Source organism: Lampetra fluviatilis, chromosome 50 (assembly GCF_964198595.1).
Source record: "Lampetra fluviatilis chromosome 50, kcLamFluv1.1, whole genome shotgun sequence".
Taxonomy (NCBI): domain Eukaryota; kingdom Metazoa; phylum Chordata; class Hyperoartia; order Petromyzontiformes; family Petromyzontidae; genus Lampetra; species Lampetra fluviatilis.
In genome coordinates this window covers 9,787,190-9,809,356 of record NC_136324.1, presented here as the reverse complement: position 1 = coordinate 9,809,356, position 22,167 = coordinate 9,787,190, and the positions used below count along the sequence as shown (strand labels likewise).

Genomic DNA, 22,167 nt, shown 5'->3' with positions numbered 1-22,167 from the left:
CGCTCTAACGAGGAGCTCGATGATCTATGTCGTGTGAAAAACGGCCATTCGCCGGATGCGTCAGCGTGCGGTTTGTGCCGAGTGGTTGGCGAGCGAAACGGGCCCTTCGCCCGTCTTGGGAGCTCAACTCTGCCACTCTCGACGCAATCGGAGGGATGGGACGAACCTAATGATCATTTTTAGTACTTCTGTCGACGAACATAAAGCAAAAATATATAATAGTAACTTACGAACCTTCAATAGATGAAGGCCTCCCTAGAGCGTGTTGCTCATGGTGGGGGGGGGGGGGTGACCATACTTCTCCGTGCCTGCCTGCGTGGCTTTGTTAAACGAGGCACCCAGAACTGGTTCAGATATTGCTCACCAAATCATGTTAGCCCTGGCAGGAAATCGAACCCGGGCCGCCGGGTCCACAGTGCAACACGCCAACCACTGCGACACCGTTCCCTGTCACGTGCTCGCTGGTGCCCGGCTTTGGCGACGCAGCACGCATGACGATGAGTGGCCGAGTCCCTTTTGTCTTTGACTCATAATCGTTTTCTTGGGTCAGAGTGCACTGGTCCAATGCCAATGTGTGTTGTATGCCCGCCTCCACCCGACAAAGCCGAACGAATCAAATCGCCACGTCACCAAACAACGCGTTTGCATTGCTTCAGCACACCCCGGTGTGTCGGAGAGCGATCCACGACGTTGTAACGATCAGATAACTGCCTTCAGCTGCCAGTTACAACCCACATCATCGGGCAATCACCACGGTTCAATTCTGGCAATTGTCTGATGATTGGTCTTGCAAGACACACAGGATTCATACCTGCACTGGTTATGAGCATATACTCCATCGGTTCCACTATTAGTGTGCCAATGCCAGCTTTTTTTTATCCATTCTAGAATATCACTAGAATGTTACATCACTCCCACTCGTCTGTACGCATGCGGTGCGTGTGGAGAGTGCGAGGTTCACGCGCTGCGCTACGAACCCAGGGACCCGCATTCGATTCCCGCTCACGGCCAACGCCGGTGACGAATATCTGAACCGATCTTGGGCCTCTCCTAGGTCGACTCAGCCTCAAACGAGTACCTGGTGCGGTGTGTACACATCTCCACTAGGGATACAAAGGCGGCCGGGCGTGGTGCTCACCACCCAGTTGGCCTTCGCAGGTGCAGCAGCTCGCCAACAGCGCTCGCCCCAACAGTCTGTTGAGGCTACACGGTGGATCTTTGCGGTGCAGCCGCGGTCAACGCCGCCGTGACGTCGACGGCTGCCGCTCGCAGAGGGGCCGGAGCGGAGGCCGCTGCATCGCACTCACACCTCGGGCTTTGGTCATTTGTTTTGTCCTAATTCGTCCCTTTCCTCGAGCTTTCTCGGTGGAATTAGATGGGGCGGAGAGGGGATGGGGGGGACGGGAACGTTTTCTCCGCAGCAGCGCACGCCGCAGAAACTAAATAATTGACGCTGCTTTTTTGTATTAAATTATTAAATCGCTCAAAAGCTATTTTTTTTTCTCTAAACATCGATGCCCGTTTCACGTTTGTCTCAAATTGTGAGAAATGGCCGGGGCACGTTGACGCGCGTGGAGACGCAGCGCACCGCGAGCGCGGGGCACGTACGTGCGTCTGTGCGTGTGTCTGTACGTGTGTCTGAATGTCGTTATGTCTCTATGCCTATGTGTCTGTATGTCTGTGTGCAGGTCTGTATGTATTTATCTATGCATGTCTGTATGTATGCATGTATGTACGTATGTATGCATGTCTCTATGTCTGTTTGTATGTGTGCATGCCTGTATGCATGTCTGTACGTATGTGTGCATGCCTGTATGCATGTCTGTATGTATGTCTGTCTGTATGTGTGTCTATGTATGTATGTATACTGAACTTAATTCGCACCGTACGTGACTAACCGTGCAAATCGTAGGTAGGGGAGGGGTAAGGACAACAAACTAAAACACAAGAAGAATATTTACAGAAATTCGTTTTCAATCCGGAATGATTTCAGAGTGATTCCAGCGACAGCCTCGACGCCGCAGGAGTAAGGCGGGTCGCAGGCATCGCGGTGACAGTCTCGTTCAGCTCACCAGTCACACACACACACAGCCTCACTCAGCTCACCAGTCACACACACACGTCACACACACGTCACACACACACAGCCTCACTCAGCTCACCAGTCACACACACACACGTCACACACACGTCACACACACACAGCCTCGTTCAGCTCACCAGTCACACACACACAGCCTCACTCAGATCACCAGTCACACACACACACGTCACACACACATCACACACACACAGCCTCACTCAGCTCACCAGTCACACACACACACAGCCTCACTCAGCTCACCAGTCACACACACACACAGCCTCACTCAGCTCACCAGTCACACACACACACACACAGCCTCGTTCAGCTCACCAGACACACACACACACAGCCTCACTCAGCTCACCAGTCACACACACACACAGCCTCACTCAGCTCACCAGTCACACACACACACGTCACACACACGTCACACACACACAGCCTAGTTCAGCTCACCAGTCACACACACACACACAGCCTCACTCAGCTCACCAGTCACACACACACACGTCACACACACGTCACACACACACAGCCTCGTTCAGCTCACCAGTCACACACACACACACAGCCTCGTTCAGCTCACCAGTCACACACACACACACAGCCTCGTTCAGCTCACCAGTCACACACACACACACAGCCTCACTCAGCTCACCAGTCACACACACACACAGCATCACTCAGCTCACCAGTCACACACACACACAGCCTCACTCAGCTCACCAGTCACACACACACACAGCCTCGTTCAGCTCACCAGTCACACACACACACACAGCCTCACTCAGCTCACCAGTCACACACACACACAGCCTCACTCAGCTCACCAGTCACACACACACACACACAGCCTCGTTCAGCTCACCAGTCACACACACACACAGCCTCACTCAGCTCACCAGTCACACACACACACACAGCCTCGTTCAGCTCACCAGTCACACACACACACACAGCCTCACTCAGCTCACCAGTCACACACACACACAGCCTCACTCAGCTCACTAGTCACACACACAGCCTCGTTCAGCTCACCAGTCACACACACAGCCTCGTTCAGCTCACCAGTCACACACACACACACACAGCCTCACTCAGCTCACCAGTCACACACACAGCCTCACTCAGCTCACCAGTCACACACACACAGCCTCACTCAGCTCACCAGTCACACACACACACAGCCCCACTCAGCTCACCAGTCACACACACACAGCCTCACTCAGCTCACCAGTCACACACACACAGCCTCACTCAGCTCACCAGTCACACACACACAGCCTCACTCAGCTCACCAGTCACACACACACACACAGCCTCACTCAGCTCACCAGTCACACACACAGCCTCACTCAGCTCACCAGTCACACACACACACACAGCCTCACTCAGCTTACCAGGCACACACACACAGCCTCACTCAGCTCACCAGTCACACACACACACACAGCCTCACTCAGCTCACCAGTCACACACACAGCCTCACTCAGCTCACCAGTCACACACACACACAGCCTCACTCAGTTCACCAGTCACACACACACACACAGCCTCGTTCAGCTCACCAGTCACACACACACACACAGCCTCACTCAGCTCACCAGTCACACACACACACAGCCTCACTCAGCTCACCAGTCACACACACACACACAGCCTCGTTCAGCTCACCAGTCACACACACACACACAACCTCACTCAGCTCACCAGTCACACACACACAGCCTCACTCAGCTCACCAGTCACACACACACACAGCCTCGTTCAGCTCACCAGTCACACACACACACACAGCCTCACTCAGCTCACCAGTCACACATACACACAGCCTCACTCAGCTCACCAGTCACACACACACACACACAGCCTCGTTCAGCTCACCAGTCACACACACACACACACACAGCCTCGTTCAGCTCACCAGTCACACACACACACAGCCTCACCCAGCTCACCAGTCACATACACACACAGCCCCACTCAGCTTACCAGTCACACACACACACAGCCTCACTCAGCTCACCAGTCACACACACACACAGCATCACTCAGCTCACCAGTCACACACACACACAGCCTCACTCAGCTCACCAGTCACACACACACACAGCCTCGTTCAGCTCACCAGTCACACACACACACACAGCCTCACTCAGCTCACCAGTCACACACACACACAGCCTCACTCAGCTCACCAGTCACACACACACACACAGCCTCGTTCAGCTCACCAGTCACACACACACACAGCCTCACTCAGCTCACCAGTCACACACACACACACAGCCTCGTTCAGCTCACCAGTCACACACACACACACAGCCTCACTCAGCTCACCAGTCACACACACACACAGCCTCACTCAGCTCACTAGTCACACACACAGCCTCGTTCAGCTCACCAGTCACACACACAGCCTCGTTCAGCTCACCAGTCACACACACACACACACAGCCTCACTCAGCTCACCAGTCACACACACAGCCTCACTCAGCTCACCAGTCACACACACACAGCCTCACTCAGCTCACCAGTCACACACACACACAGCCCCACTCAGCTCACCAGTCACACACACACAGCCTCACTCAGCTCACCAGTCACACACACACAGCCTCACTCAGCTCACCAGTCACACACACACAGCCTCACTCAGCTCACCAGTCACACACACACACACAGCCTCACTCAGCTCACCAGTCACACACACAGCCTCACTCAGCTCACCAGTCACACACACACACAGCCTCACTCAGCTTACCAGGCACACACACACAGCCTCACTCAGCTCACCAGTCACACACACACACACAGCCTCACTCAGCTCACCAGTCACACACACAGCCTCACTCAGCTCACCAGTCACACACACACACAGCCTCACTCAGTTCACCAGTCACACACACACACACAGCCTCGTTCAGCTCACCAGTCACACACACACACACAGCCTCACTCAGCTCACCAGTCACACACACACACAGCCTCACTCAGCTCACCAGTCACACACACACACACAGCCTCACTCAGCTCACCAGTCACACACACACAGCCTCACTCAGCTCACCAGTCACACACACACACAGCCTCGTTCAGCTCACCAGTCACACACACACACACAGCCTCACTCAGCTCACCAGTCACACATACACACAGCCTCACTCAGCTCACCAGTCACACACACACACACACAGCCTCGTTCAGCTCACCAGTCACACACACACACACACAGCCTCGTTCAGCTCACCAGTCACACACACACACAGCCTCACCCAGCTCACCAGTCACATACACACACAGCCCCACTCAGCTTACCAGTCACACACACACACAGCCTCACTCAGCTTACCAGGCACACACACACAGCCCGGCTCAGCTCACCAGTCACACACACACACACAGCCTCGTTCAGCTCACCAGTCACACACACACACAGCCTCACTCAGTTCACCAGTCACACACACACACACAGCCTCGTTCAGCTCACCAGTCACACACACACACAGCCTCACTCAGCTCACCAGTCACACACACACACACAACCTCACTCAGCTCACCAGTCACACACACACAGCCTCACTCAGCTCACCAGTCACACACACACACAGCCTCGTTCAGCTCACCAGTCACACACACACACAGCCTCACCCAGCTCACCAGTCACATACACACACAGCCCCACTCAGCTTACCAGTCACACACACACACAGCCTCACTCAGCTCACCAGTCACACATACACACAGCCTCACTCAGCTCACCAGTCACACACACACACACACAGCCTCGTTCAGCTCACCAGTCACACACACACACACAGCCTCGTTCAGCTCACCAGTCACACACACACACAGCCTCACCCAGCTCACCAGTCACATACACACACAGCCCCACTCAGCTTACCAGTCACACACACAGCCTCACTCAGCTTACCAGGCACACACACACAGCCCGACTCAGCTCACCAGTCACACACACACACACAGCCTCGTTCAGCTCACCAGTCACACACACACACAGCCTCACTCAGCTCACCAGTCACATACACACACAGCCCCACTCAGCTTACCAGTCACACACACACACAGCCTCACTCAGCTTACCAGGCACACACACACAGCCTGACTCAGCTCACCAGTCACACACACACACAGCCTCGTTCAGCTCACCAGTCACACACACACACACAGCCTCACTCAGCTCACCAGTAACACACACACAACCCCACTCAGCTCACCAGTCACACACACACACAGCCTCACTCAGCTTACCAATCACACACACACACAGCCTCACTCAGCTCACCAGTCACACACACACACGTCACACACACGTCACACACACACACGTCACACACACGTCACACACACACACGTCACACACACACGTCACACACACACACCAGGCGAGTCTCCCAGCTTGGCCCGGCTCTGACATGTTGCTCGCAGACGTCGTCCGTCCCTCCGTGGCCTCGCAATCAGCGGTGGCCCACCACCCCCCCACCACCACCCCCACCCCCCTCACCACCACCCCCCACCACCACCACCCCCCACCACCACAACCCCCCACCACCACAACCCCCCACCACCACCACCCCCCCACCACCACCACCACCCCCCACCACCACAACCCCCCACCACCACCACCCCCCCACCACCACCACCCCCCACCACCACCACCACCCCCCACCACCACCACCCCCCCCACCACCACCACCCCCCTCACCACCACCACCCCCCACCACCACAACCCCCCACCACCACCACCCCCCCACCACCACCACCCCCCACCACCACCACCACCCCCCACCACCACCACCCCCCCCACCACCACCACCCCCCACCACCACCACCCTCCACCACCACCTCCCCCCCACCACCACCACCCCCCACCACCACCACCACCCCCCCCCCCCCCCACCACCACCCCCCCACCACCACCACCCCCCCACCACCACTTCCCCACCACCACCCCCCACCACCACCACCCCCCCCACCACCACCACCCCCCACCACCCCCCCCACCACCACCACCACCCCCCACCACCACCACCCCCCCACCACCACCTCCCCACCACCTCCACCCCCCCACCACCACCACCCCCGAAAGGCTCCGCGATTGTCGCCGGATGATGCTTGAAGCCGCGACTCTCAATTCAGCCGAATCGGATTTCCAACATTGACGATGTTTTAAAGATCAGGAATGTTTTTATATTTTTAAAATGTGTAATACGTCTAGGCAGGAAACCAAGCTGTGGGTGAGCCGACTTGGCTAAATCGCTGCCTCTGCTGGGGCAGCTGCTATAATCTCCTACGAGGTGACCCGCACATTCGGCACGAGATACAACAACAACATTCATCGCCTTGGAGGGATGTTGACCGGTAAAAATTGAAATTTCTACATCGTGCACAGTCCATTTACAGTACAGTCGTGAAAAATTAATGACGCGTATTTAATGGAACCGGCCAAACATTCCAAAATGTAGCAGGACCCTCGCTGTCAAGAGGCACGAGACTCAATGAAGCTCCCTTGTCGATCAAGGAGATGAGCGCCTTGTTAATTGCACCTCTCAAATCTAACCCCGTCTCCATTTATAACGCCTCGCACGAATTCAACATCAGGGCGTGCAATTCAAAACAGCCGCACGTGCGCTCCTCCTGACGGTGACGGTGAATGGCTCACGGTGGCAACGATTCGCACCCCCCCCCCCCCCCCTATATTTTAATCTCACCCCCACCACCCTCCAAGCAAAGCGACACAAGTTGAAGCAGCGTGTTGTCATTGCGACGTTGGGTGATTGTAGGATGTGGCGCTCCACCGGGCTGCCGATGCGATCGTCCGTTGTGATTTGAGATATTCCGTGATGTGGGATATGATGATGATGGTGGTGATTGTGTGTGACGGTGAGATGTGACATGAGGTGCGATTTGAGATGCGATGTTTTTTGCTCTGATTTTGATATACGATGTTCTGTGAGGTAGGATTACAGCTGGGGCGTGCGTGCGTGTGTGTGAGAGTGCGTGTGAGAGAGTGTGAGAGTGTGTGTGAGTGTGTGTGTGAGAGTGTGTGTGAGAGTGTGTGTGAGAGTGTGTGTGAGAGTGTGTGAGAGTGTGTGCGTGTGTGTGAGAGTGTGTGAGAGTGTGTGCGTGTGTGTGAGAGTGTGCGTGTGTGTGAGAGTGTGTGCGTGCGTGTGTGTGTGCGTGTGTGTGTGTAAGAGTCCGTGCGTGTGTGTGAGAGAGCGTGCGTATGTGTGAGGGTGTGTGTGAGAGTGTGTGCGTGTATGTGTGCGTGAAAGTGTGTGCGTGTGTGTGAGAGTGTGTGCGTGTGTGTGAGAGTGTGTGAGAGCGCGTGTGTGTGTGTGAGAGAGAGTGTGTGTGTGTGAGAGTGTGTGTGTGTGAGAGTGTGTGTGTGTTTGTGTGCGTGAGAGTGTGTGTGAGAGTGTGTGAGAGTGTGTGCGTGTGTGTGAGAGTGTGTGTGTGTGAGTGTGTGTGAGAGTGTGTGTGTGAGAGTGTGTGTGTGTGTGAGTGTGTGTGACAGTGAGAGTGTGTGCGTATGTGTGAGAGCGCGTGTGTGTGTGCGTGTGTGTGAGAGTGTGTGAGTGTTTGTGTGAGAGTGTGTGCGTGAGAGTGTGTGTGAAAGTGTGTGCGTGTGTGTGAGTGTGTGTGAGAGTGTGTGAGTGTGAGAGTGTGTGTGTGAGAGTGTGTGCGTGTGTGTGAGAGTGTGTGCGTGTGTGTGAGAGTGTGTGTACGTGTGTGAGTGTGTGTGAGAGTGTGTGTGTGTGAGAGTGTGTGTGAGAGTGTGTGCGTGTGTGCGTGTGTGCGAGAGTGTGTGAGAGTGCGTGTGTGTGTGAGAGTGTGTGAGAGTGTGTGCGTGCTTCTCACCGAGACACGAGGATGATAATCGAGCACCAGCAGCACCACCAGCAGCGTCTCCTGCCACTCTCCTGCTCCGTCTCGTCCCCCGCGTGCCTTTTCACATCTCCAGCAGAGGCGGAGCTCCACAGACAGACGATACCAAGTCGCCAGGGGGGGGAGGAGGTGTTTTACATCAGAAACACACAACCCAGCCTCGACATTATCAAGCCAGTCACAATTATTCACCTGGAACATCCCCTGAGATGGGACATCTCGTTTGCAAAGGGTATCCCAGGGTTGTCGATTGACACGCAAACCATACGCACAAAGACACACACATTTGCAAAGACAAAGATCCCCCGTATAGCCTTAACGGACTGTTGGGGCAAGTGCTGTTAGCGAGCCCCTATGAAGGCCGAGCACGGCACACGAAGGGGTGGGTGGCCAACACCACGCCCGGCCGCCTTTGTCTCCCCAGTAGCCATGTTTACACACTGTACCAGGTGTTCATTTAAGGCAGAGTCAACCAAAGGGAGGCCCAAGACCGGTTCAGATAATCGTCACCGGTGTTGCCCGTGAGCGGGAATCGAACTCGGGTCACCGGGTTCGTAGCGCAGCGCAGCGCTAACCGCTACACCACCGCTCCCCGTCGATTTACACACAACACAAACATAACGCCCACATAAAGACAAAGACACATGCACACACAAACACATATACACACATCCATATATATACTGTACACACACGTAGGAATCAGGTAATACAAAGATCCCCCGTGTAGCCTGTAACAGACTGCTGGGACAAGTGCTGTGAGCGAGCAGCACCTGTGAAGGCCGGCACGGCCCACGTGGACAACTCCACCATCGCTCCCCACACACAGACTCCCGTGTTACACACACACACGTGTTACACACACACACACGCGTGTTACACACACACACACACGTGTTACACACACACGTGTTACACACACACAGACACACGTGTTACACACACACACACCCGTGTTACACACACACAGACACACGTGTTACACACACACACAGACACCCGTGTTACACACACACACACAGACACCCGTGTTACACACACACATAGACAGACACCCGTGTTACACACACACACGTGTTACACACACACACACAGACACACGTGTTACACACACACACAGACACACGTGTTACACACACACACACAGACACACGTGTTACACACACACACACACACGTGTTACACACACACACAGACACACGTGTTACACACACACACGTGTTACACACACACACACACAGACACCCGTGTTACACACACACACACACAGACACCCGTGTTACACACACACACGTGTTACACACACACACACAGACACACGTGTTACACACACACACACACAGACACACGTGTTACACACACACACACAGACACACGTGTTACACACACACACACACGTGTTACACACACACACGTGTTACACACACACACACACACAGACACCCGTGTCACACACACACACAGACACCCGTGTTACACACACACACACACAGACACCCGTGTTACACACACACACACAGACACACATGTTACACACACACACACACAGACACCCGTGTTACACACACACACACAGACACACGTGTTACACACACACACAGACACCCGTGTTACACACACGTGTTACACACACACACAGACACACGTGTTACACACACACACAGACACACGTGTTACACACACACACACAGACACACGTGTTACACACACACACACAGACACCCGTGTTACACACACACACGTGTTACACACACACACACACGTGTTACACACACACACACGTGTTACACACACACGTGTTACACACACACACACACGTGTTACACACACACACACAGACACCCGTGTTACACACACACACAGACACCCGTGTTACACACACACAGACACCCGTGTTACACACACACACAGGCACACGTTACACAGACACACGTGTTACACACACACACAGACACCCGTGTTACACACACACACAGGCACACGTCTACACAGACACACGCGTTATACAGACACAGACACGTGTTACACACACACAGACACACGTGTCACACACACACAGACACCCGTGTACACACACACACACAGACACACGTGTACACACACAGAGAGACACACGTGGACACACACACAGACACCCGTGTTACACACACACACACAGACACACGTGTTACACACACACATACACACGTGTTACACACACACACAGACACACGTGTACACACACACACACGTGTTACACACACACACAGACACACGTGTTACACACACACACACACAGACACACGTGTTACACACACACACACAGACACACGTGTTACACACACACACACAGACACACGTGTTACACACACTCACACAGACACCCATGTTACACACACACACACAGACACACGTGTTACACACACACACACACAGACACACGTGTTACACACACACAGACACACGTGTTACACACACACACAGACACACGTGTCACACACACACACACACAGACACCCGTGTTATACACACACACACAGACACACGTGTTACACACACACACACAGACACACGTGTTACACACACACACACACACAGACACACGTGTTACACACACACAGACACACGTGTTACACACACACAGACACACGTGTACACATACACACAGACACACGTGTTACACACACACAGACACACGTGTTACACACACACAGACACACGTTTACACACACACACACACACGTGTACATACACACACAGACACACGTGTACACACACAACACACGTGTTACACACACACAGACACACGTTTACACACACACACACGTGTACACACACACAGACACACGTGTACACACACACACAGACACACGTGTTATACACACACAGACACACGTGTACACACACACACACGTGTTACACACACACACAGACACACGTGTTACACACACACACACACAGACACACGTGTTACACACACACACACAGACACACGTGTTACACACACACACACAGACACACGTGTTACACACACTCACACAGACACCCATGTTACACACACACACACAGACACACGTGTTACACACACACACACAGACGCACGTGTTACACACACACACACACAGACACACGTGTTACACACACACACACAGACACACGTGTTACACACACACACAGACACACGTGTCACACACACACAGACACCCGTGTTACACACACACACACACAGACACACGTGTTACACACACACACACAGACACACGTGTTACACACACACACAGACACACGTGTTACACACACACAGACACACGTGTACACATACACACAGACACACGTGTTACACACACACAGACACACGTTTACACACACACGTGTACATACACACACAGACACACGTGTACACACACAACACACGTGTTACACACACACAGACACACGTTTACACACACACACACGTGTACACACACACAGACACACGTGTACACACACACACAGACACACGTGTTATACACACACAGACACACGTGTACACACACACACAGACACCCGTCTACACACACACCCATGTTACACACACACACACCCGTGTTACACACACGTGTACACACACACACGTATGAATTAAGCAATACACACGTACACACACATGCAACAGTGTGGGTTTATAATAAAAGCGAGCGTGACTCGCAGTGAAAGGCGCACACGAGCGCGTGCAGCAGTGAAGTTTGACACGCAGCAGGCTTTAGCCACCAATATCATTCACATAATAAAGGTTGTTTGGGTTAGATCGCGTAAGTGTGAATGTGTCGTAACCCTCCACCACCCGACACAGCCAGCAAAGGCTTTCGCGTAAACAACGCGTGCCAATGAGTGACGACTCCAGCCCGCCCGTGTGTTGGAGAGGCAATCCACAACATTTACAATTTGAGTCGTAGGACGTTTCGCTGGTAATAAATTACATCCAGCATCATCGGGCGATTTGTAAAGAATCGTGAAGCAATCCGCCCGCTTCCGATGTTACACAGAGCAAGGGAGGGGGGCAAGCAGTGACCCCGGAGGGACCCCCCCGGCCCCCCCCCCTCGTGTCACGGACCACGAGCGGCTGGCGTGGGGGGGGTTGCAGCGGCAAATCGCGTGCGCCGCTCGAGTGATATGCTGGGCTACGTACGGTGCGAAAGAAGTTCAACGCACTGCACATAATGGGAATACATTATAAGCAGCCGTGTGTTCACCGTCTGTAGCTCGCACCCCCCCCCCCCCCCGTGATCATCAGCCGCACGGCACATTCTCGGCGGAGGAGACAATTTGCCTGATGATTTGTTTTACTTAAATTCTCCACAGCGACGCTAATAATTGCCTGTTGTCTATTGGTGTATATAGGTTCGCATCCAATTAGGACCTGTAGCACAGAGAGAGGGCCCTTGCCTATTAACATGTGGCAGCAGTTCACGAGCAATGGTTGAAGCAAGCGAGGCTCTGCTGAGATGACGCTCTCCCAGAAGGGAGGCTGCGTGGCTGATGGGATGTGTCAAACAACAACTTGTTTAACCCCCTCGCTCTCTCTCCTCACCCCCTCGCCACTCTCCTCACTGTGTGGCTGGTGATGTAGTCACTGTGTGAGTGGTGATGTAGTCACTAGGAGATGTTAACTACCTCGCCTGGTATACAGGAGGTCGTGGGTTCGATCCCGACCCTGACGCCTGCTGCTGTATATTTGGAGTGTGCGTGTCTCTCTCTCCCCGTGGTCATATGGATTTCTCTCCAGGTCCTCCGTTTTTTTTCCTCCACGTTTCAAAACACGCTGTTTTTGAGTATTTGGCTGCTAAAAAATGTCCACGCAATAATCAACGTCACGCGTTTCGATTATTTGTCTGATGCTGCTGCTGCTGCAGATTCCCACGTGATGATGATGACGACGATGAGGCAGTTGGCTGAGCTGTCATTTGTCAGCCAGGTCGCTTCGCAAAAAACAGCTGTGGAGCTCAGCCGGCCTTACCTGGTAAAAACTAAAATAGTGAAGAGTGTTATATTTAGCAGATAAAGTACATCGCACGTGTTTTATATTAATGTGACGTTAGGGAACCACCAGGGTCCCTTCTCCACGGGAAGTTTCTACACCCACCTCTGTCTGTCACGCACACGGCGGGGGAGGGGGGGTGAGGCTCGCACTCTCTCACCCGCCCTGTGAGCCATTAGCAGCAGAAGCCAGCGCAGTGGGGGGTGGAGGCGCCCCCCCCCGCCTCTGGTGCAGCAATGTCTGAGCAGCACACAGCAGTAACACACACATCACTGGTGCAGCAGCAGCAGCAGCAGCAACAATCAGGCTAAAGCTTCTTCACACACTCGGTACACTCGGAAGTGGTTTACACCTCTCCCTTCCCCCCGCAGTGATAACATCATCTGCCAACAGCAGTAGACATACATCGCCCCTTGGATTGCACTGTGACGCCGCCTCTCAGTTTGAATTCATGTAATAAATATAGGGGGGGTCTCTTTCAACTTTCGCCGCCAATGTTTAAATTCCTGCCTTTGCCGAGCTGAGGATTTAATCATGAAAAATATATAACAAGAGGCTTTACGCATTCCGGCAATATAGCAGGTGTTAAGATGTTCAAACACCAAATAGGTAACTATTTCAAGGCATCAAGTCTGCATTAACCACACATGTTTGTGGCAAAACATGCAAATAAGCATGCTCTGATAACACTGTGTAACACATTTTTATTCATTTTTTGTTCCTGGATAGTAAGTATTATTTCCTAATTGCTTATGCCTCAAAGGTACAGAAAATCGCTTTTGTGACCAGGACAGTGATATTTTGAAATTTACCTATTTTCCAGAACATTCCAGATATATTCAGTGCTGAGTAAACTTGGAATAACTTCTAGAACATTCTAGAACCTTCCAATAATAGAAATAGTAGTGTAGCGGTACGTAACATAACACAATCTACACTCGGGTCTCGAATGCCTATCTAGCCATGCTACGGCAGAACTAGACACGGTTCGCTATCCCGGTCCGGACCACGAGCTGGGTCCCGGACACCAGCACACGAAGAACCTTGACCTCCTCACGGGGCGCTCGTTATATGCCCCCGGGCTGGGGCTGGCTCCGCCCTTCACCCCGCCCACCTTCCAGGTCTCTCGAGCTCCTTCTCGAAGGTTCCCGAGAGCTCTTTTGGGCCACGTGATCACCCCGCGGCCCCCGTCCCCCCTCCAATATCATCCAGTCACGTGTCGGCAGGTCAACCAGCGTATCATGCCCCAAGGTAACCCTGGCTGGCTGATGCTCCCTCTCGCTCCCTCACCAGTAGCCCGCACCGCACACTGCTCGCGGTGCCTCCGCGCTAACCAGCACTCACCCAAGCCCCGCTAGGACTGGTACTACATCCCGTAACCCGGGCTGCCCATAATGACAACACATTACCCGCCGTGGCTTCGTAAGCCCCGGCACCATACAGTGACAAGCACAGTCACTACAGTAGTGTCAATACAGGGGCCTTAAACCCACCAGTTCAGTTTAGTTCCAGCTGCCTAAGTGGATACATATCTGCATTTTTCTGAGATGGCATCAAGAGGCTGCAAGCATCCGGCAGACGCTGTGGAAGCATCTGCTAAGATGTGTGAGGCCTACAAGGCATATTTTGGCATGCCTGTTGGGGATCAAGACAAACCCTGGGCACCTCATTTCACCTGCGAGCAATGCAAAAAAACTCTGGAAGGTAAGATGGACAATTGTTGCTCAGAATTTAATGTTCTAACATTTAAAAAATTATATATTCTTGGTTCTTTCGGTAAAGTCACGTAGAAGGGAAATAATAAAATAATATAAATATGAAACAATAACAAAAATTATCACGACGTTTCGACTGCAACACAAGCAATCATCATCAGATGTGAAATCCACAGCAAGAAAATTTGAAAAAAGTGGCGTTTTTTTCTAACATCAGCACCACAGACAGCGATTTGGCAGTTGGCCAGATGGACGAGTCCATTTATGTTCGGAAAAGAGGAAGGGGGAGCAGAAAATGAAAGTCACCGTAAGCGTGAACACAATCAATTAAGACCCGAAATGGTTTATCAATCCTTTCAATGATTGCTAAGCCAGAATCCATCTTCTCGGTTGAAATTGTCTCTGTGTTTGTATATGTGAATAGCCTCATGAACGAATCTCTCATGGTAGCCAGATGGCTTGCAGAGAACTTCTTTCTTGGAAAAAAAAATTGTGAAAGTTTAAAATGTTTTAATGCTTTGCAATTTTCAATGTTATTTAAAAATATATCATACATGAAAAATGTTGCGAGCATTTCTTACGCATTAGTCATGGGTGAAATAAATTAATTTTTGTAGGATGTTACAGAGGGGAAAAGAGAGCCATGAAGTTCGCTATCCGAATAATTTGGCGGAAACCCACTGACCACTCAAGCAACTGCTTCTTCTGCATGGTGGACCCTTCCAAACGTCGGACTGGCAAGAATGCACCTGCTATCATGTATCCGGACCTTCCTGCATCCATCGCCCCGGTGCCACACTGCCATGAGTTCCTCGTACCCACTCCTCCGGAGAGAGAGCAGCCGTCTTTAGAAGACAGCAGCAAGTCAGAGAGCGAGGAAGACGTTGTAGATCCAGATGACAATTTCAGATGTAGAGCTGAGGAGAGAAAACCATACTACCTCAACCAAAATGACCTCAACGACTTGATGAGAGATCTTGGTCTCACCAAATCCAATGCCGAGCTTTTGACGTCTAGGCTCAAGCAGTGGAACTTGTTGGATAAAAGTGTGCAAGTCACAGATCAGAGGAAGCGTCACCAACCTTTTCGCAGCTTCTTCACCCGTCAAAATGGGCTCTGCTTCTGCCACAATGTGACCAGTCTGTTCGAGGCAATCGGAATCGCCTGTAACCAGAATGAGTGGCGCCTCTTCATTGACAGCTCATCCAGGAGCCTCAAAGCCGTGCTGCTCCATAATGGTAACAAGTACCCGTCCCTTCCACTGGCTCACTTGGTGCACCTCAAAGAGGATTACAACAGCATCAAGATCTTGCTGGACGCCTTTAAATATTATGAATACGGCTGGGAGGTCATCGGAGACTTCAAAATGGTGGCATTCCTGTTGGGTCTCCAAGGCGGTTTTACCAAGTTTCCCTGCTATCTTTGCCTTTGGGACAGCAGGGACAACAAGGTGCACTATCACAGGCGGGACTGGCCACAGCGGACCAAGTTCTCTGTGGGGAGGAACAACGTCAAGTGGGAACCACTGGTGGACCCCCGGTAGGTGCTGATGCCACCACCGCACATCAAATTTTGCCTTATGAAACAATTTATCAGAGCTGTAGATAAGGAGTCGGCAGCCTTCAAATACCTTCAAGACTTCTTCCCAAAGCTGTCTGAGGCAAAGGTCAAAGCCGGTGTCTTCGTCAGACCACATATACATAAGATCCTGAAGTGCAATGAATTCCCCAAGAAGCTCACTAGTAAGGAGAAAGCGGCTTGGGACAACTTTGTCGCAGTGGTTCGTGGCTTCCTGCGTAATCACAAGGTCGAAAACTACGTGGAGCTGGTTGAGACTCGGTGAAGAACTACGGCACAATGGGCTCTAGGATGTCCCTCAAAGTCAATATCCTTGATGCTCATCTTGATAAATTCAAGGAGAACATGGGAGCGTACTCGGAGGAGCAAGGCGAGCGCTTCCACCAGGATATACTGGACGTTTAACGCCACTACCAAGGCCAGTATAACGAGAACATGATGGGAGACTATATTTGGGGGCTGATTCGTGACAGTGATTTACAGTATAATCGTAAATCTCGAAAAACCACTCACTTCTAAATCTTTTGTTGTCATTTTTGTATCACTTTAGTATAAATCCATGTTAATTTTGATTCATACAGTATGTTGATTTTTCTGACTTTATGTCAACGAAAAGACACAAATTCGCCCGTTTTCTCATTGAAAATAGGTAAATTTCAAAATATCACTGTCCTGGTCACAAAAGCAAAGTTTGTGGGGAATAATAGCCATTTGCTATACGTTTTAGGCATAAGCAATTACGAAATAACACTTACTACCCAGGAACAAAACCTGTGTTACATAGTGTAGTGTATGCATTTTCTTTTAAACTAATTGTCGTACACTAGAGACAACCTTCGTTATGGCCTTCTTGACAGCCTTTAACACTGAACCCGGAGTGGAGGTAATAAAAACCGAGTAAAACGGACTGAGAGTGAAAATAAGCACCCGAAGAGAGGATAGCACTCGTGTTGGCATGAGTGCTCGGGACAGACTACCTCGTTAGACTAAACTAAGTTTTACTTTACCAGGTAAGCCCCACTGAGATTTATAGCTCGTTTTCAGTAGCCACCTGGCCACAAACGATAGCTCAATTAAGTAACTTATCGCGTGGAAATGTATAGCAGCCAAATACTCTAAACGCGTGAAAAACCGGAGGACCCGGAAAAAAATCCACGTGACCACGGGGAGAGAGACGCGCAAACTCCAAATATACAGCAGCAGGCGTCACGGTTGGGATCGAACTCACGACCTCCTGTGTACACGGCGAAGTAGTTAACATCCCGCCACCACGGCGCCCTCTCGCCACCGCCGTTTGGGTAAGTCAAGTGACTAATTAACCAAGCCAGTCAGTCGATCCACTCATAACACACTAATTAGTCACGAGTGATATGGGCAGGTCGAGTGACGATCCGTCTCGGGTACGTAGATGTCTGGCCTGAGGTGTCTGACGACTTCGAAGGCTTGGCTATGTCCAACTGATCACGGGTAACCAAGGTTGACAGCGATAAAGCATTAACACATTCCTGCGGAGGGAGCTGGTAGGAACGTTGGGTTGCTCGGTCAATGGCCAGGGTCAACGGCGGCGTGGTGTATTCCGCAAATATGCCCGACTGTGAGGGCGGGCACAAGCCGGCGTGAGTAGGTTAAACGTTGAGTTTTATAAGGGCACCACTGGGTGCCAGCCCCTCCCCACCCAGCCCCACCCCTCCCACCCCCCACCCAGCCCCACCCTCCCCATCCAGCCCCTCCCCACCCTCCCACCCAGCCCCTCCCTCCCCACCCAGCCCCTCCCCTCCACACCCAGCCCCACCCTCCCCACCCAGCCCCTCCCCACCCTCCCCTCTCTATCCAGCCCCACCCCTCCCATTTTTTGCTGCACGGACGGACACAATAATCCCCTGTGGGCTGGTGTAACTAGGAGGTTCCTACCAGTATTATCTGTGTATGTGTGTACGTCTGTCTGTAGCAGGAGGTCATAGTAATTCTTGTATAGATGAACCAACACACACACAATTTAGTATAGGGCTGTGCTGCCATTAGGGACTCACCCGAGAAATAAAACTGGACAATGTCATCAGTGGGTTGCCCAAAACTTGGTGATCAATACCAGATGTGCCTTGTTCGCCAATGTGATGACGTCATATGTCATGCACTCACCTCCACCCCCAATTATGTTGTGACGTTATCTCACGAGATCACTTGTCATAATTGGCCTCGATATACAGGCGGTCTCCGGTTTACTATGGTTCAAATTGCGTCGATCCGCATTCACGCCGTTTACAGAATGCCACCATGGACCGATTTATGGCGCATTTTCCGACGTCACTGCGAACCTAATCTGAACAGAGTCAGTCTGGTTTCCGATGTTACTTGGCGTGGAGCTTTTGTTATTATCAAGTGACTATTATATTTTGAATGTTTACCTATTAACCCCTGGTAAATATGGCTGATAAAATTCAAACAAAAACAGATCGGCAAGTGATGTTTCTACTATGGTAAAATAGGGTCCGATTTACGACTGGTTTTCTCGGAATGCATTGCAGCATCGCAAAAGCGGGGACCGCCTCGACAAGACTCCTGGCCTGAAATTCAAGTCTGGGTGTCGGGTACATTCTGTACCCTAACAAGTGCCCCTCATCAACCATTTTGCCAACCGTGAACTTTTTAACTGTTTGTTCCCTTCTATTTCAATCGTGCGATTCGTGAGGCATTTCGGGTGGCATCCGTGACCCCTTTGTGATCGATGGGCAACCATTTCAGTTGAACATCGGCCAATTCCGCCACGAGGGCACTCAGACGGGAGTCGTGACGCCCCAAACGTGGCCGAGGATTGGATACGGAGACATCGTGTGCTATTCATGGATATGCCCCCATGAACATTCAGATCCATCGCATTACAACAGCTGCCATCGCATTACAAACAAGCTGCCAACAGTTGCCATTGCGCACCTTCGATTCGCATGGTTGGCTACGTACGGTGCGAAAGAAGTTCAACATCCTTCCACTCCCCGGCATCATCATCACATACCTGTAAACCATACCGTTTACCCGTATTCTTGTACAGGGAAATTGAGTTTTCAGGTTTTTACGTATAGCCGTTTCAATGTGGGAGAAAACATATGGTTGTCTATTGTTTGTGTTTCTCCCTTGTGATGGGACTTTGTTTCAGTTTACGTTTAATTCATGAGGTATAACCCTGTGAGCCATGCGGCTCTTGACTCGGGAGCAACCGCAAAAAAAAATATGAACAAGAAACATATTAAAGTGACTACACGTAACAGAAAAATCCAGGAAAAAACAGCAAAGTCTTCCAGAAAAAACACCGTATTTCAACGCTGTGTGCAAAATTCCCAGTGGGATGCAAGTCAAACAATAACAACCATAATACAATGTAGATTAAAGTTATCAGGCTAACTCTGTACTACAACAAACAAACATGGCTAAACCGAAACGTTTTCAAAATCACCAAAATAAAGCTATAAAAGCAATGTAACAGTGATCATAGGAACTGTGATTGAAATTAAACAATAAACGATATACGTAACATGTACTACCAAACTCCGCAGCCATAGCTGGCTGCATGAGTCACTCCATAACAGCAGGAGTATCAGTAGCAGAAATAATTTTTTTCAATACACCTTTAAAGATCAGCACACTATAATAAAAACTCAAGATCATACTTGGCAGCGGTCATCCGGAACGATACATTTTATTTCAGGCCATTCTGAATAGCAGTGGCAGCTAGGGGTGTACAACTCCTCTAGATCAGTTTTGAGTGAAGATCTCACAGGTAGTGATACAAGTGGCAGTTTATTGGCGATAGCATTCCAGACCCTGTGGGCATCAATAGAAAAGGCCCTTCCTCCAGTATTTGTACGGCAATAAGGAATGTGAAGCTGGTAAATTAGGTCACATTTGTTCTTTGAAACAGTGAGGAGATCGAGCAGGTAGTCTGCGGATTTTTTTGTAAGTAGATCGTGAATAAATAAGATCTGATGCACAAGCCGTCGATCATAAAGAGAAGTTACGTTTGATCCAATGTAGAGATCGCAGTGGTGGGTCATATATGGGCAGTTAAATTGTAGGATGAAAGTTGAGATTTATAAGGGTATGGGGTGACAAATAAGGTCTGAATTCGTCTGTATTAGGGCACTGATAAGGGGTTGACAGGTTTGTCATAATCATTCACGATTCACCTCCACAGAGGAGGTGAATCGTGACACCACTGCACCACACGCGGTAGGTCGCTGTGATCGGCTGCGCGTCCTGGGCAGCATTATATCGCGATGTCATGAAGCTGTCACAGATGCCCCTCCCTCGCCGTACCGTTGACTCTTATTGGGTATTCAAAAGTAACAGCACGACAATGCGCCACGCACACTTGCTGTGGTTCTGGCAGGTCCACGGGCAGTAGAGCATTGCCCCGGCGGATTATATCCACAGAGAAGGAAGCGATTGTTGCTGGAAAATAAACCGCGTTCGACACTCGCACCTGTGGCGTTCCCAGCATCACTCCCTGTCGCTCTGTTTTCAACCTCACTTATTCCGTCTCCTTGTCCGAATCTTCACTTTCTCTGATCTTTCATTCTCTCTGATCTGCCCAGGTTATCCTCTATAGGACCTGGGGATGAAACGGCATCCTGACCATCGGGGTTTGCGTGACCACACAATTCTCACGCCTGGTAAATCGCAGCAGACTCCTCTCTCCTGCTACCGTGTGGCCAGGAAATATTCACGTGACAAATCTTATTTGTTCGCTTCGTCCCTAGCACTGCTCCACTTTGACATTCTATCCCATCATCGTCTCTTTTCCCGCACTCTTAATATTTCTCATTTCAGGAGACGTGTTACATACTCTTTTATAGGGCTGTTAGTTTCTGGCTACTGCACTCGTTGGGCCT

At 51.2% G+C, this 22,167-nt stretch overlaps 1 protein-coding gene across 10 annotated transcripts in view; it reads right to left on the bottom strand.

The window, feature by feature from the left end:
• LOC144948703 (synaptotagmin-like protein 5) overlaps window positions 1-9,049 on the bottom strand; it is an 87,787-nt gene extending 78,738 nt beyond the window's left edge. For 6 of the 10 annotated variants that reach the window (XM_078878371.1, XM_078878377.1, XM_078878379.1 and 3 more), the window contains exon 1: window positions 8,969-9,048. The gene's annotated coding sequence lies outside the window, so the exon portion shown is untranslated. Of the gene's footprint in view, window positions 1-8,968 lie in introns of all 10 variants that reach the window. The other 4 variants (XM_078878374.1, XM_078878373.1, XM_078878375.1 and 1 more) reach the window with 2 other exon arrangements.
• Window positions 9,050-22,167: the final 13,118 nt, after the last annotated feature.